Source organism: Castor canadensis, chromosome 16 (genome assembly GCF_047511655.1).
Source record: "Castor canadensis chromosome 16, mCasCan1.hap1v2, whole genome shotgun sequence".
NCBI classification, from domain to species: domain Eukaryota; kingdom Metazoa; phylum Chordata; class Mammalia; order Rodentia; family Castoridae; genus Castor; species Castor canadensis.
The window spans coordinates 71,443,258-71,453,026 of NC_133401.1; the positions used below are offsets into that span (position 1 = coordinate 71,443,258).

General features: G+C 38.3%; 1 protein-coding gene across 4 annotated transcripts in view; it reads right to left on the reverse strand.

Moving 5' to 3' along the window:
- LOC109680884 (interferon-gamma-inducible GTPase 10-like) overlaps nucleotides 1-9,769 on the reverse strand; it is a 105,913-nt gene that overhangs the window by 15,507 nt on the left and 80,637 nt on the right. The gene's annotated exons all lie outside the window — the stretch shown is intronic.

Genomic DNA, 9,769 nt, shown 5'->3' on the forward strand with positions numbered 1-9,769 from the left:
CCCTTAATCAGTGAAGGACAACCCTTCACTGATTGTATAATTGTATAATTAGAGCAATTGTATAATTTGCTATTACAAATTTTGGTATTGGAACATTGGTTAACCAGGCTATTGTATAGAGTTCTTAGAATATACATGTGGAGAAAAATAGTCTCTTTTAAAATAAATGTTAATCTCTTTGAAAAAAGAGAACAACAGATATGTCCAGATATAATAATGAAAGATCACAACACCCCACTCTCATCAATAGACAGAGCATCCATATGAAAAAATTAACAGACATCCTAGAGCTAAACAATACCATGAACAAAAGAGATGAAACAGAAATCTATAGAGAATTCCATTCTACAACAGATTTCACAATTTGCTCAGCAGCCCACAGAACTTTGTCCAAAATAAATCACATCCAAGGCCACAAAGCAAATCTTGACAAAAACAGTAAATCTGAAATAATCCTTGTATCGTAATAGACCATAATGGAATAAAATTGAAATTCAATGGCAAGGAAAACTAAAATAACCTTTCAAACTCACAGACATTGAATCACACACTTTTGAGAAATCAGTGGATCCTTAAGGAAATTAGAAAAGAAATTAAGAATTTCCTAGATTCAAATGAAAATGAAAACATGACATACCATTATCTGTGGGTCAATGTAAAGAAGGCCTTATGAGGAAAGTTTGAAGCCATGATCAGCCACATCAGAAACGTAGAGAGATCACAAATAAACAACCTGATGATATACCTTGAACTCTTAGGGGAAAAAAGCAAGCCAATCCCAAAACTAGTACATGGAAAAAATTATACAAATTAAGACAGATTAATAAAATGGAGGCAAATTAATTAACAAAGCAAAAACATAGTTCTTTGAAAAAATAAACAAGATGGAAAAAACCCTAGCCAAACTAAACAAAATAAGGAAGGAATAGACACAAATTAATAAACTCAGAGAAAGCTGGGCAACAGTGACTCACACCTGTAAACTTAGCTACTTAGGAGACAGATTGGGAGGATCACAGTTCAAGACAATCCTGGAAAATAAATTTGCAAGACCCAGTCTACAAAACCAGAGCAAAGTGAACTAGAGGCATAGCTCAAGCAGTAGAGTGTCTGCTTTGCAAATGTGAAGCTCTGAGTTCAAATCCCAGTCCCACTTAAGAATTAATAAAAAAATAAAATAAACTCAGAGATGAAGAAAGGAATATTACAACAGACACCAATAAATTCAGAAGATCACATGGGAATATTTTGAAAACCTATACTCCAGAAAACTGGAAAAGCAAAAAGAAATTGATAAACTTCTCAACACATATGACCCACCAAAACTGAACCAAGAAGACATAAGCAACTTAAACAGATCTGTAAGATGAGACTGTCATAAAGAACTTCCCAACAAAGAGCAACCACGGTCCAGATGAGTTCACTACTGAATTCGACCAGACCTTTAAAGAAGAACTAACACAAATGCTCCTCAAACTATTCCAAAAAATATAAAGGGAAAGAATACTAGTAAACCCATTCTATGAAGACAATATTGCCCTATTACCAAACAAGGTAGACACACATCAACAAAAGAAAGTTATACACCAATTTCCCTGATGAACATAAATGCAAAATCCTCAATAAAATACTTGTGCATGGAATCCAACAGCACATTGAGAGGCTCATACACCATGATAGAGCAGGTCTCATTCCAGGCATGCAAGGATGGTATAGCATATGCAAACTGATAAATGTAATACAATACATAAATAGAATCAAAGGGAAAAACACATTATCATCTCAATAGATACAGAAAAAGGCTTTGACAAAATTCAATATTCTTTCATAATAAAAATTCTGAAGAAACTAGGAATAGAGGAACATAGACACTATACAGGCTATATATGACAAACCTATAGCCAACAGCATTCTAAATGGGGAAAAATGAAACCATTTTATCTGAAGTCAGGAAAGAGACAACGGTGTCCACACTTCCCATTCTTACTCAGTATAGTATTGGAATTCCTAGCCAGAGCAATAAGACAGGAGAAAGAAATAAAAGGGACTCAGACAGTGAAGGAAAAGGTCAAATTCCACCTATTTGCAGACAATATGATCTTGTGCCTAAAAGACCCTAAAAACTCCACAAAAAAACTCTTAGATCACATAAACATTTTCAGCAAAGTAGCAGGATACAAAATCAATGTACAAAACTTTGAACAGAGTGAGGAAAATAATCCCATTCACAATAGTATCAATAAGTAAAATACCAGGAATAAATTTAATGAAGGAAGTGAAAGACCTATACAACAAAACTATAAATCATTCAAAAATGAAACTTAAGAAAACATTAGAAGATGGAATTGGCATGAAGGCTGATTGGCAGAATCAGCATTGTAAAAATGGCTATATACCAGAATCAATCCATGTGATTACTGTAGTCCCCATCAAAATACCAGTGTCCTCTTCACGGAGAAAAATTCAAATAGAAGCAGAGAAGACCTTAAAGAGTGAGCATAAAAAGCAACATTGAAGGTATCACAGTACCTGACTTCAAACTATACTGCAGAGTCATAGTAATAAAAGTAGCATGGTACTGGCACAAAAACCGATTCAAAGACCAGTGAAACAGAATAAAAGACCCATACACAAATCAGTGTAGCTACAGCCATTTGATTTTTGACAAGGGAACTCAAAACATATGTTGGAGAAAAGTCAGCCTCTCAACAAATGGTACAGGGGAAATGGGATATCCTCCAGTAGAAAACTGAAACTAATTCCCAGTCTCTGACCCTGCACTACTACCAATCCTAACTGGATCAGAGATCTTAACATAAGACCTCAAACCGTGGAACTACTATAGGAAAGAACAGGGAAAACCTTAGAACATACTGACATAGGCAATAACCTCTTGAATAGAACTCCAACAGCTCCGTCATTAGAGATAGGATTGACAAACGGAATTTTATCAATCTAAAATGCTTCTGCAAAAAAAAAAAAGCAAAGAAGCTGATCACTAGACTGAAGAGATAGTCTACAAAATGGGAGAAAATCTTTGTCAGCTATATATCTGACAAGAGATTAGTAACCAGAATATACAGCACTCTCAAAAATCTAATCTCTCAAAGGATCAAGAATCCTACTAATAAATGGGCAAATAAACTGAATAGACAATTCTCAAAGGAAGTATAAATAAGTAAAATACATGAAGAAATTACTCAACATCCCTGGCCATAAAGGAAATACAAATCAAAACAACACTGAGATTTCATCTCACTCCAGTCAGAATGGCTATCATCAAAAACACAGCAAACGCTGGTAAAGATGCAGTGGAGGAGGAAATAGAACTATTGGTGGGAATGTAAATCTGTACAGCCACTATGGAAAGCAATATGGAGGTTCCTCAAAAAACCAAAAATAGAACCACCATTTGATTCAGCCATACTACTGCTGAGCATATATCCAAAGGAATGTAAGCAGGGTACAATAGAAACACCTGCACACCCATGTTTGCTGCAGCACTGTTCACATAACCAAGCTATGGAAACAACCCAGATACCCTAAAACTAATGAATGTATTAATAAAAAGTGATATATGCATACAGAGCATTATTCTGCCATAAAGAATAATGGAATTATATTGTTTGCAGGTAAATGGATGGAACTGGAGATCGTCATGTTAAGCAGAGTAAGTCAGGTCAGAAGGATAATGAGCACATATTTTCCCTAATATCCCTAATATCTTATATGTGCAATACATATATATATATGTTTATGATTGTGGGACTATTTGAGGGGACTAGGGTAGTGGAAAGTAGGAGAGGATGATAGAATGAGAGCGTGAATAATATTGAAATACATAGTATCTTTGTACGAAGATGGCATGACAAAATGCACTGAAAGCTGTTGAATTACAGGAGGTCGAGGCACATGAAGAAAGAGAGACAATACAGGGGGTTAATCTAATTAAAGTATAACAAATGCATATGCAAAATACCATGGTGAACCCCTTTGAACAATTACTATGCACGCAACAAAATGAAGGACAGGAAGGTAAAAACAGGTCCTTTTGGATGTGGATCCCAGTGGGTAGAGAGGGAGATGAACAGAGTAGGTGAAGAAGAGGAAACATGGTTGATGTACCTTGAATCAAGGTTTTCAAACCTTGTATGAAAATAGAGCAATGAAATCTACTGAAATTGTTTTAAGAAGGGGAGGAAGGATGAGGGAGAATAATGGAAGGGGAATCTAATAAGGTTACATTTTAAGCATGTATGCAAATATCACAATGAAACCCTGTACAACTTATATGTACTAACAAAAATATTTTTAAAGGAATAAAGTACTGATGAATGCTAAAAACAAAAGTAGCATCACTATATGCCAATAGAGAATTATTTGAAATAATATTCAGGAAGGCAATTCCATTTACAATAGCAACAACAACAAAAAATACCTGTGAATAAATTTAACCAAAGAGGCAAAAGATCTCTACAATAAAAACTGTCAAACGCTGATGGAAGAAATGGAAGAGGAAACCAAAAGTGGAAAGTTGTTCCATGTTCACAGACTGGAAGAATCAATATTGTTAAAATCCATGCTACAAAGTGATTTACAGATTTAGTGCAATCTCTATCAAAATGCCAATCACATTCTTCATGGCACTAGAAAAAGCAATTCTAAAATTTATATTAAAATATCCAAACAGATAAGTCATTTTAAACAAAAAGAGCAAAGCAAAAAGCATTAGACTACCCAACTTCAAGAAGAAAGGACTTTGAAAGTTTCACCTTAAAGAAATTACACATGCTGAAGGAGATAAATATATCTAAACTGATGTAAACATCAGCCTTTGTATACATGTATCAAACATTACATCTATCCCAATAATATGTACAACTTTTGTGTTTTATGTATTAATTTAAAAATAAATTTAAGCTAGGGATGGCTATGCACAAATGTAATCCCAGCTACTTGGAAGGCTGCAACAGTAGGATCACAGTCATAGACCAGCACAGACAGAAGAGTGAGACCCCCATATAAAAAACAAACTAAAAATAAAGGGCTGGGAGCATGGGAGTGCATGACCATGAGTTTAATCTCTAGGATTGCCTAATCAATTAATTAATTAACATAAAATGTAAAAGGTGTTGCACACTAATCCCAGCATTGGGGAGGCTGAGGCAGGGGGATCAAGAGATCAAGGCCATAGGCTGCAGAGTGGCTCAAGTGGTAGAGTGCCTACCTAGCAAGTGTGAGACCCTGAATTCAAACCCCAGTGCCACCAAAAAAAATAAGAGAGAGATTAAGGCCAGCATATGCTATATAGTGAGACTGTGTCGAAAAACAAAAAAGAAAGAGGGAAGGGAAGGAGGGATGAGACACAAAAAGAAAAGAAAGAGGAAGGGAGGGAGGGAGGAAGAAAGCTGAAGGAGTAGCTCAGTACCAGAGGGCTTAATGTCTTGGGTTCAATACCCAGCACTACAAACAGAGAAAGGTTCAGTCTATAGGAAACAAGCCAACTGTTAACACCAAAGGACCAAAAGTATCATTGGTGGTGGTGGTGGTGGTGCACTTGTACCCAAGATTCCAGTCACTCTGGTCATTGCATTCTCTCTGCAACTCCAGCTTCTGTTTTCCACTGTACTCCGGACCCTCCTCTGGTCCTCCCCTAGGTTACATCTCTTCAAAGGGGCTCCCATCCCTCTCCATCACTGCAAGATCTCTGCTTTCTTGTTCTGTATGTTTTCTCTGCTATCCCTGCTCCTCTGAGAGCTCCTGAAAACAGTATATTCTCCATTTCATCTCCTTCCTGCTGAATCATTGGGGCTCAAAACAGAGCCTGCCCTGACATACCTGTTGATTCAGTAAGCATTTCTGTAGCCCTACTTTGTGCTTGCAAATGTATCGATTATTTCAACCCTATTGCTATCCTATAAGAGAGGAATTACTATAATCCCATTCTGGACATGAGGAACCCATATCTCCAGAAGATGTGTGACTTGCACCATGGCAGTGGGTGGAAGAGCCAACACTGGCCCAAGTCGGTGCTTCCAGAAGGTCACACACAAAACCACAACTGTTCTGCAAGCCCAGGTGCCTGTAAACAAAACCTTGCACTTTTTCTTATGTGTGCTGGAGATTAAGCCCAGGGGCTCATGTGTGCTACATGTATGCTCTATCATTGACCTACAACTCCAGGCAGAAAGTCTACTATGTTTTAGATTTAAAAAGATATGTGTATGGAAAGAAAAGATTTGTGTGCGTGTGTGCACATGACAAATAGAGAAAATAAAAGATGGAAGCCCTACCATCTCTTAAGAAAGAGATAATGGTATATCATGCAGATACATACTATTGAGTGGACATGCCTACTTTTACCAATAACTTAATCATTTTATGGATAATCATTTCATTTTGCTGACATACATTTTCACTTATTTAAACTTTATCCTCAGACAAGTCTTTCATTTTGGCACTTACGGACTGAAGGACTCCCACCACTTCTGTATGAGTGTTTCCTATTGCTATAACAAAACACCTGAACCTAGGTACTTTATAAAGAAATGGATTAGAGATGCTTGCCTCATGGTCCTTAATGCTGGCAAGTATAAGGTTAAGGAGTCTGCATCTGGCAAGGGTATCATAACATGATGGAAGGGGGAAGGGCAAAAGAGCACACAGAAGAAAGAGCAAAAAGGTGCCAAACTCACTTCTATAATAGCACTCTCATGATAACTAACTCATTCCTGAGATAAGAACTTTATTGGAATCATGAAAGCACAGCCATCAAGACTTCATCACTTCTCATTAGGCCGTACCTCCCCACACTTTTATATAAGAGATGGAATTTCCAACACATGGACTTTGGGGGCCAATTGAAATCATAGCACATGGAGACAGACAGAGGAGGACTGAGATATCTGTGTGACACATAGGCTTTATGTGATAAGCAGGGCAGGACCAGCAGTTGGTTGTGACACAAGCAAGAGTCAGAAAGACAGGGGCAAGGCTAGGAGGCTGTGGAGTGTGAGGATGGATGGAACCTAGGTTCTTCTTTACCGTGGGATGCCCAGCACCCAGCTTCATGGTCTGTACTGAGAAGGAGGAAGAGTCCATCCTTGTGCTCAGTCTCTGTGCTTGGGTTTCTCCTTCACAGTAGCTCTGCCTTCACCCTAATAAAAGGTAGCAGTTCTGCCATCTCAATGAGCCATCTGAGCATAAGAATGAATTTAAGTTGGTAGCAATTGAGGAGAAATGAGCAGTAGACAACCTCCCTGCCCTTCATCCATTTGCCCAAAAGTAGGACATAAAGTTACACAGATGCCAATCCTCTTCTTTCAGTGGACCACCCTTTGCACCCTATCAGCACAAGAGCAATTTAAAAAATGAGCATAACAACCACCTATATCTACTATGAATTTACCATCCCACCACTTGCTGCTTCTGGAGACTCAAGGTCCATTTCCTGTTGTCTTGGCACTTCTGTGAAAATATATTATTTTTTTGTCACAAGTGCCATTTAAGTCACAATATCATTTTTTCATTTGAACTCAGGGCCTCAGGCTTGCTAAGCGAGTGCTCTACCACTTGAGCCACCCCACCATCCCTGTTTTGTGTTGGTTATTTTTGAGATAAGGTCTCATAAACTATTTGCCCAGATTGGCTTCTTATTGCAATTCTCCTGATCTCTGCCTCCTGAGTAGCTAAAATTACAGGCATGAGCCACCAACACCCAGCCTAAGTGACAGTATCTTGTTTGTGACAACCATAGGTGCTTCTCTCATCTCCTTCAAGGAAAAGGCTCATTTAGCCTCATCAGAACCTTGGTTCATGCTGTCTGTAGATGCAGTCTTGAAGGGTGGAATATGCATCAATCTCTTGTTCACTGCCATAGTCAAGGAAGAGAGACCAGATAATCCGGGGGCTCATCACAGAAATTCAGTGGGAAAAAGTTGAACACGAAAGCATGTTACAAACATGGTCTCCCCTAAGAGATCTAAAGAGCAGAGGACCCCAGCACAATCCTAGCAAGTCTCCCTTTTTCCATATACTGAGTCCCTTGGTAATGTCTACCAGTCTTGAGGCTTAAAGGGTCACACAACCATAGATGATACCCAGGTTTACAAACACATGTCACCTAACATGCGCATCACATTTAAGACTGGTCCCTCTAAGGCTGCTTAAAGAATATGTGAATTCACCCCACCATGCTCTCTCCGGTATGTGACCCAGGTTGAATCCATGGAACACACTTCACCTCCCTCCACCCCAGCGAGCTCTCCTAGTTCTGTTTGATCCTTTCCAGTCTCAGCTTGGTAACCCAACTGTCACATTTAAATTTCTCATGTTTGGACAGGCACCAATTCATTATCATCTAACCACTCTGGAAAACTCCCACTGAGGCCCCCAATTCAAACTTAAAGTGAGGAGCAGGTATACTACAACTGTTCCCTTAAACAATAGACCTAAAATTCTCCTTCTAAATGCCACCTCACAAACCTCTTTCTCCTAACCCTCTCATTCCTTCAGAGAGATCAGCACTTTTTAGACCTCTAAGTGGTTCTGGATCAACTCGTTTCAAATTATATGGGGTACATTTCCTTGAAATGGAACCACTTTAGCCATGTAAGAGCCAATGTGAAAAAAGAAAGAATGGCTCCTATTTTGATGTTCTGTTACACATAGCATCAGGAACTTCACCCTGAAGACACAGAATTTTCAGTAAATTTGGAATGTGAGCTGTGATCTATGAAAAGGAAAGAGGTTTGAGTTTGAGAAGGCACTCTGTTAAAAATGTGTAAGAAAACCAAGACAAATCACCAGTTTGTAAAAACAAAATAGGTACTGGATGATGCTGAGCTCCTTCCCCCTACAACAAGACCTAATATTTGAGGTGTCCATGAGTTCAGTCCTGACTCTGTTCCAGCTGCATCCATTCACCCCTTGGTTATCTCAGCATATCCCAGGTAATCCAGTCTGAAATATATGCTAGTAGTTGTCCTGAAGTTTTGAATATAAGTCTGGTGTCTTCAAACCTCCAACTTCAAAACAGTTTTCATAATTTTGAGCTTTTGGTTACGAATACTTTCTAAAGTATTCCATTGAGCATTAGTCAGATAATGCTAGCCCTGCCACTTGCAGCTCTTCAGGCTGTGTCCTGAGTATGTGCATCTGTCACACAGTGACTGTCTCCTGGAGTACAGCAAGTCTTCCTGAATTCCAAAGTGGTCTTTGAGTGTTATTATAGAGCCTTCTTTGTGATTTCTTGCAATTTTGCTCTTATATTTAGTTAAAAGCAGTACCTGCTAGGCATGATAATTTAGCAACATTGAGAGTTCTAAGTAAAGCAAAAACTTAGATTTTATTCTTGCATATTTATACTCTTGTTTTTTATTTTGTTTTTGTGGCAACACTGGGGTTTGAACTCAGAGCCTCACACCTGCTAGGCAGGTGCTCTTACTATTTGAGCTACTTTGCCAATGCATTTATACTCTTGAGTAACCATTGTAAAGAGTCTCCTATGCTTTTTCCTACATTTGTAATTATTTTCCTGTTTATTTTGTATTTTAATCAAAGTAATACTGATTTCAAAAAAGTGTGTCTTGAATTTCCAATTCAAATGTGTGACAACTTCCAAATTTGCATCTTCAACCCAGTTCCCTCTCTTGACTTCAGGCCCAAATATTGAATTGTTCATGCAACATCTCCCACTAGTATGCTTGGGAAAATCTTGACTAAGTGAGCATGATTGAAGCTGACCACAGACTCCTCCCCACTCAAGCCC